Source organism: Juglans regia, chromosome 3, assembly GCF_001411555.2.
Source record: "Juglans regia cultivar Chandler chromosome 3, Walnut 2.0, whole genome shotgun sequence".
NCBI classification, from domain to species: domain Eukaryota; kingdom Viridiplantae; phylum Streptophyta; class Magnoliopsida; order Fagales; family Juglandaceae; genus Juglans; species Juglans regia.
The window spans coordinates 34,622,306-34,629,126 of record NC_049903.1 but is presented as its reverse complement, the minus strand read 5'-3'; the positions used below and the strand labels follow the sequence as shown (position 1 = coordinate 34,629,126).

The 6,821-nt window shown below is 36.5% G+C and overlaps 1 long non-coding RNA gene across 1 annotated transcript; it reads right to left on the bottom strand.

Moving 5' to 3' along the window:
* Window positions 1-4,392: 4,392 nt before the first annotated feature.
* LOC108986270 lies at window positions 4,393-6,459 on the bottom strand. The gene is made up of 5 exons (XR_004801203.1): window positions 6,370-6,459; window positions 6,103-6,150; window positions 5,886-5,964; window positions 5,461-5,594; window positions 4,393-4,440 (listed from the first exon to the last, which is right to left on the bottom strand). It is a non-coding gene; the product is annotated as an uncharacterized LOC108986270 (long non-coding RNA).
* Window positions 6,460-6,821: the final 362 nt, after the last annotated feature.

The following is a 6,821-nucleotide window of genomic DNA, read 5'->3' as shown; positions in this document are numbered from 1 at the left end:
AGTGCTACGTCATTTTGATCAAGCCTATCAGTTTGATCCACCACACTTCCTTTCTGCACACTACACCAATTCTCCTTCTCTCTTGGATCGTTTGTGGTACCCAGATTCTGCAGCCACCAATCATCTAACCTCTGATCTTCAGAACTTGAATCTCTCAGTTGAGCCATATTCAAGCCCCGAACAAATTCGTGTTGGCGACGACACTCCTCTTCCTATCACACACGTCGATGACTCTTAACTCTCCTCCTCTTCCTCTAATTTTTTACTATGTAAATTGCTTCATGTGCCTTATATAACAAAAAACCCTTGTGTTGGTTCAAAAATTTTGTCATGATAACTCTCTTCGAATCTCATGCCTCTAATTTCTTTGTGAAGGATAAACGGACGGGCACTCCCCTTCTCCAAGGACCAACTTGTAATGGCCTTTATCTTTTTCCTCCTCCCGATTCACCATCATCTGATCATGTTGCTCTCATTGGTGAATGGACCACTTTAGCTCAATGGCATCATCGACTAAGCCATCCTACTCTTCAGCATGTCTCTTAAATACTACACACCAAGTGTCTACCCTTTCTTCCATCTCAACCGGATTTCTTTTGTTCAAGTTGTCCCCTTGCCAAGTGTCAGCAACTTCCTTTTAAAAACTCTGTTAATCGGACTTCAAGACTTTTGAATTTAATTTTTTTTTATGTTTGGGGTCCATCCCCTTATCTATCAAGGGACGGTTTCAATTACTATGTTTCTTTTGTAGATGATTGTTGTAGATATACTTGATTTTATCCACTTGCTTCAAAAGGAGAAGCTACCTCTACTTTTCTTCTTTTTCAATTCCATGTTGAATGCTTATTCAATACTAAAATTAAAAAACGTTCAAATCGATTGGGGCGGTGAATTTCAACCCCTAACTCGTATTCTCAACTCTCAAGGCATTTCACACCATCTCTCTTGTCCACATACCCACAACAAAATGGTGTGGTTGAGCAAAAACACCGCCACATTGTTGAAATGGGTCTTACTCTTTTAGCAACCGCATCACTTTCCTAGAAATTTTGGGCCGATGCTTTTCAAACAGCTGCATACTTCATTAATTTAATTCCATCTCCAGCACTCAAAAACAAATCCCCTCAATTTATTTTTCACAACAAAGATCCTGATTACTCATTTCTCAAAGTTTTTTGGTCTGAATGTTGGCCCAACCTTCAGTCCTATAACAACCATAAAATTCATTTTCGCTCCTTATCATGTCTTTTCCTTGGCTACAATCCTACTCACAAAGGTTACAAGTGTCTTCATCTTCCATCCAATAGGTTGTATATCTCTTGCGATGTCATCTTCAATGAAAATTCTTTTCCTTACGTTACTTTTTCACAATCTGCCCCTGCTTCGAATCAAACCTTCTCATCCACACACATTGTCCTGCCATCTCTATTTCTACCACTTTGGGCCCTCTACGTCCCAACCCATCATCTAGCCCATTTCCTTCCTTAAGCCCTCTCCACATGCATGTCTCACTCTCTTCTTCTTCTTCCTCACCCTCTGATAACTCTTTGACTAATTCACTACCTCCGAATCCCCGCCCATTTTTGATTTAACATCCTTTCCTTCCTCCAATCCTCCTAGATCACCCATCATAACCTGATCAAAAACCAATTCATCTTGTCCAAAATAGCTTTTCGATGGTCTCATCCTCTATCCCCAACCACGACACTGTCTCACCACCTCCATTGAAACACCCAGAACCAACATCATATACCACTACTTTCTGTTTCACCTAATAGCATGAGGCCATGAAAAATGAGTTTCATGCTCTCCTAAAAAAATAACACTTGGACTCTTGTTCCCCTCCCCCTTCTTCTAACATCGTTGGCTACAGGTGGGTCTTCTGAACCAAGCACCGTGCAGATGAGACTATCGAACGAACAAAAGTTCGCCTCGTAGCAAAGGGCTTTCATCAACAAGAAGGGCTTGATTACTCCAAGACCTTCAATCAAGCCCTTCAGTTCGGTTGTCAAGCCCACTACGATTCAATTTTTTCTTTCTCTTGCTGTCGCCTATGGCTAGTCACTCCATCAACTCGATATTCAGAACGCTTTCCTTCATGATGATCTCTATGAAACCGTGTATATGGTCCAACTGATTGGTTTTGTGCACCCTGAACATCCCCATTATGTATGTCGCTTGCAAAAGGCCATTTATGGCCTCAAACAAGCTCCCTGTGCATGGTTTGCACAACTTAGTTCCCAACTCTGTGAGTATGGTTTTATCCCATCTAAAGCTGATCCATCCTTGTTTATTTATTCTTCTAATTTTGTTTTAATTTATGTCCTAGTTTATGTGTATGACATTATTGTCACCAGTTCTCATGCCTCACAAATTGATCATCTTGTTAGTTATCTTCCTTCTGCATTCTCCATTAAAGATTTGGGAAAACTGTCTTTTTTTTTAGGCATAGAAATTTCATATCTTCCTGATGGCATTTTAATTTCCAAGCAAAAATATGTTCGGGATATCCTTTCCCGAACCAACATGTTGTCTTCCAAAGGAGTCACCTCTCCAATGGCAGCTCCACTAAACTTTCTCTGTCCGATACTCCATCGTTTTCTAATCCAACTCTCTATTAAAGTTGTGTCGGTAGCCTCCAGTACTTGTCCCTAACAAGACCTGATATTGCCTTTGTTGTAAATAAACTTTCTCAATTCATGCACAATCCCAAAAATCATCACTAGCAAGCTGTGAAGCGATTGCTTTGCTACCTCAAACAAACATTAAATTTTGGCGTCTTTATCTTTAACGTCTCAACTCATTTTCATTTACTACGAACAAGCCTTACTGTGGTAGATATCCCCCTAGGTTCAAGGGGGCATATTGAGCCAGCCACTCTACTTTTCAAATTGAAAAATATTCCAGCTGCTCCACCAGACGACTTCAACACACTTTCCTCATCATACGGGATCAACACAACATTTGCAAAAGACATCAACTCCACCACAAATGCCATTACTTTGGAATCATCTGGAATAACTTAGAATAGGCTTGATACGTAACCTATTGGCATGTTTGTAATTATCTTGGTTTTGTTTGTAATGTTCTGGCAGCTGCTATAACAGACTCTGCTGCAAATGATAGTACACTACAGAGCACACCACATGTTTGTACAAATGTCGATATCAGTTTAGATTCTTTCTTGCATATATATATATATATACATATATATATATATATATATATACGAAATGTATACATCCATTACATTTTAATGAGAAATCAACAGATTATTTCTTCATCTTCAAACTCTTACACCTCACAACAAAGAACGGAGTACTTCGGATAGCACCACCAAAGATGAAGGAACAGACGAAGTCAAATTAGCTGGATAGAGATAAGTAGCAATAATTATCATTATCTGTAACAATATGATAGACATCATGTGTAGATAGATATGATAAACATGTGCAGACATATATATATATATATATATATATATATATATATATACTAGGCCAGGACAACGTGCAAAGCACGTTTGCCTAGTTAGGTGAGACAAGGTTTTTAATAGAAAAAATTTTGATTTTTCACAAAAGCAATCCATCTATGCCAACAAAAGCAAGAAAAATGTCAATCCATCTAAAAAATCATTTCGGACCATTATATCGAGTTCAAAGCATTACACATTTTTGTGTTGAAGTAGGGTCAAAGCATGACACATGAAAACATGTGGCACCATACGATAAATGATTTTCAATATCAACACTCTAGAATATTTATTTTCTAGATCTTGAATAGATAGTTTCTATTTTCTTCATTAAACAAATAGACAAATAAATGAAAAGAAGGAAACGTAATAGTTACTTAAATGACAATGCATCAATAGCAAAAAGGGCACCTTCCTTGATAAATGAACTCAAGAAAATATTAGAAAGCTTTTGCAGGATCATCTCAACAATATGTAGAGCTACTAAGAGCACATGCTGATCCTTTCGATTGAACACTCCGGCCAAAAAACTGCTGATTAGAAAAAAAAAATCTTCAGTTCAAGAGAAATATTATCAGGATTAATACTATAAACACAAGATAGCCTAGTTCACCTTGAAATGTTGGTATTCTTAAGTAATTCAAGAAGCATGTCAGATTTGCTGAAATAAACTAACTTGTTGATAATAAAAAGGCAGCCATAGCAAACATATAAATTTGTACCAGAATTAACTACTTGTGCAAGGGGTGAAGGCAACATTACAAAGCCATATAAGGAAAAAAATTCAATTTATTGCTATATACCACAAAACCAACCTGGATCAACAAAGGAAGTATATCCATTCCGAATTTTTGCAGAAGACTGGGAGAATTAACTAAAACGGAATTCCTTATCCAACACCTGTTGAGCTTCTTGATCTCTAGCTGTAGTAGGTAGAGCTCATTCAGCAACTTTAGAACTTCATAAACCTGAGAATGAAAAAATAGCAATAAAACCACCATTTTGTTTCCTCTAATAACACTATGGAACACGTGAATTAAATTCCATAGTCATGTGCAAAATTGGAAAGCAATAACTAAATCTATAACAATGAGAATCTCACACTAAAAAATAAATGCAAAATCCTCTATACTACAATACGACAGGGCTGATACTTTACCCATAAAAAAACAATATATGGCTCATAATTAAATTTCAGCAGTCACATACATAGTTGAAAACAAATCATGTACCCAAAACCCAATGATATAATATCAAATCTCCACGAATACCATGATGTTCTGTCATTAACCATATTGCCAACCCAAGTCTCCAATTCGAATGCTTTCTTTTCAGAGAGGCTGTAGCAAAAGACTTTCAAGGATAGTAGTTTTGTCAACTAAGAGTAGCACCCTCTCTAACAAAGCAATTCCTCAAACCCTTTTAAACTTTCAATCTCCAAAGACACGCCAATACTACACATTTTCTTTTATAATAACAGTTGATTACTGATTACAGGAGGACTTCCCACAATGACCTCACCTAAATCTTCAAACTTGGTCCATTCTCCCAAACAATTTTCTAAGACAGGGAACATCAGAATGTGAACCCATTTTCTTTCTCTTCCTTTAATATGCTTTTGCTAATGACTACTTGGGCTAACATTTCCCCTACACTAATGGGCTCGAGAAATAAATCGCCCCACAAAGGAACAAATAGTGTATTAGATTTTAGATATAAAATTCTGACCTTGTATCGGTGTCATCCCCACAAATTAGTAAATGTTTAGAACAATTAAGTACAAAAACAAGTAAATAGAGCTAAGCATGGAGCCAATTCTTTGTTACACAATTAGCCCTGCAAACTACAGGGGATGGTAGCAATGTAGGATAAAATCATCAAATCCATATATGGAAAATGGATAAACAAAAAATGAAATATAAACATAAATGACAAAAAACAACTGCAGATAAAGAAGCCAAACCATATGCATGAAGTGGTGGGCTTACCAAGTAGGATAGCGATCTACCACCACCTGCATTCGTGTAACCACCCATATCAGGTTCTTTCTGCACATCTTTGGCGTTGAACCAAAGCCATCACCAAGAAGTCCAGCACTCTTAACATGATTAAGGGTAGTTTCCTGGAACCAAAAGCAGGAGGAATAAGGCAATAGCTCATGAAAAAAAGGCAGTTTCCTGGAACCAAAAGCAGGAGGAATGAGGCAATAGCTCATGAAAAAAAATCTCAAACATATGTTATTCAAGAAAAAATCAAGTATCATCCACTGCTTCTCAGCAGCCAAGAAGATTGTGGTGATAGCGGCAAGAAGCATGCTCCAATCAGGTAACGTGTTAATGAAAGTCCTAGGGGCAGGTGACAATGTGTCATGATTCATATACTTTTATTTTAAGCAGAAAGTTATGATACTAACCTCCATTAACCTGGTTATAAGTTGTACTTTTTCCATGTTCTTCTCATTGAAAGCCTCGAGCTTCTTTGTATTCTTTCTCCTGTATCAAATTATAAACCCAAATCCACTGGTTCTGATTCGGTTTTCTCTTATAAATCAAAGTAAGATGTTGGATTATTCAGTAATATGCACAGCAAAACTTAATAGAGACCAAATTTGGTATTAATAAGTGCTTTACCTTCTTCTAGCAGGTATGCCCCACTGGATCGGGTAGTGCTTCAAGCTCCTGATAGATCCCATCCATTATATTTAAGATCAAAACAAAATAGAAAAAATGCAGTCTTACATTTTTCACAATGACTATATAATGGATAATTTTCCTGTTTAAGATCAATGACTATATATCAAAAATTCAAAAATACAAAAATTATATAAATGTCGCGACCCTGAAAAATTATATAAATTAAACAGTGCAACTTGGCTACTGTTTGTGATAATAAAATACCTCTAAAACACTCTTCTTCTCCGCAAGCAGTGCAACTTGGCTACTGTTTGTGAATAAGAAGAATGCTGACATTGGATGCTTGGGTTTCAATGGATCCTTATCCTTCCTATGAACAAAAATCAGAAATGTTAGTAACGTTGTTAACATACATGATTCTCATTAAAGTAATCAAAATCATTTTTTTTTCTTTTTTTTTCAAAGCAAGTTAAAGTGAGAATCTCATAAATACTTTACATGTATAAATTGCAGAAAGCTTGCATTGACTTGCATCTTTGTACCACACAAACTGAGTGAAGGGCATAAACCTAAATTTTCTAATAATGTCAGGTGTAAGATTTAAGTGTCTTTCTTGTTCGTTCTTTTTTTTTTTTATTTTTTTGGAACTTCGATTATATTGATATGACTGTTTTTATCAGCAAAGCTTCTCTCTCTCATATATGTACTAAGCAAAA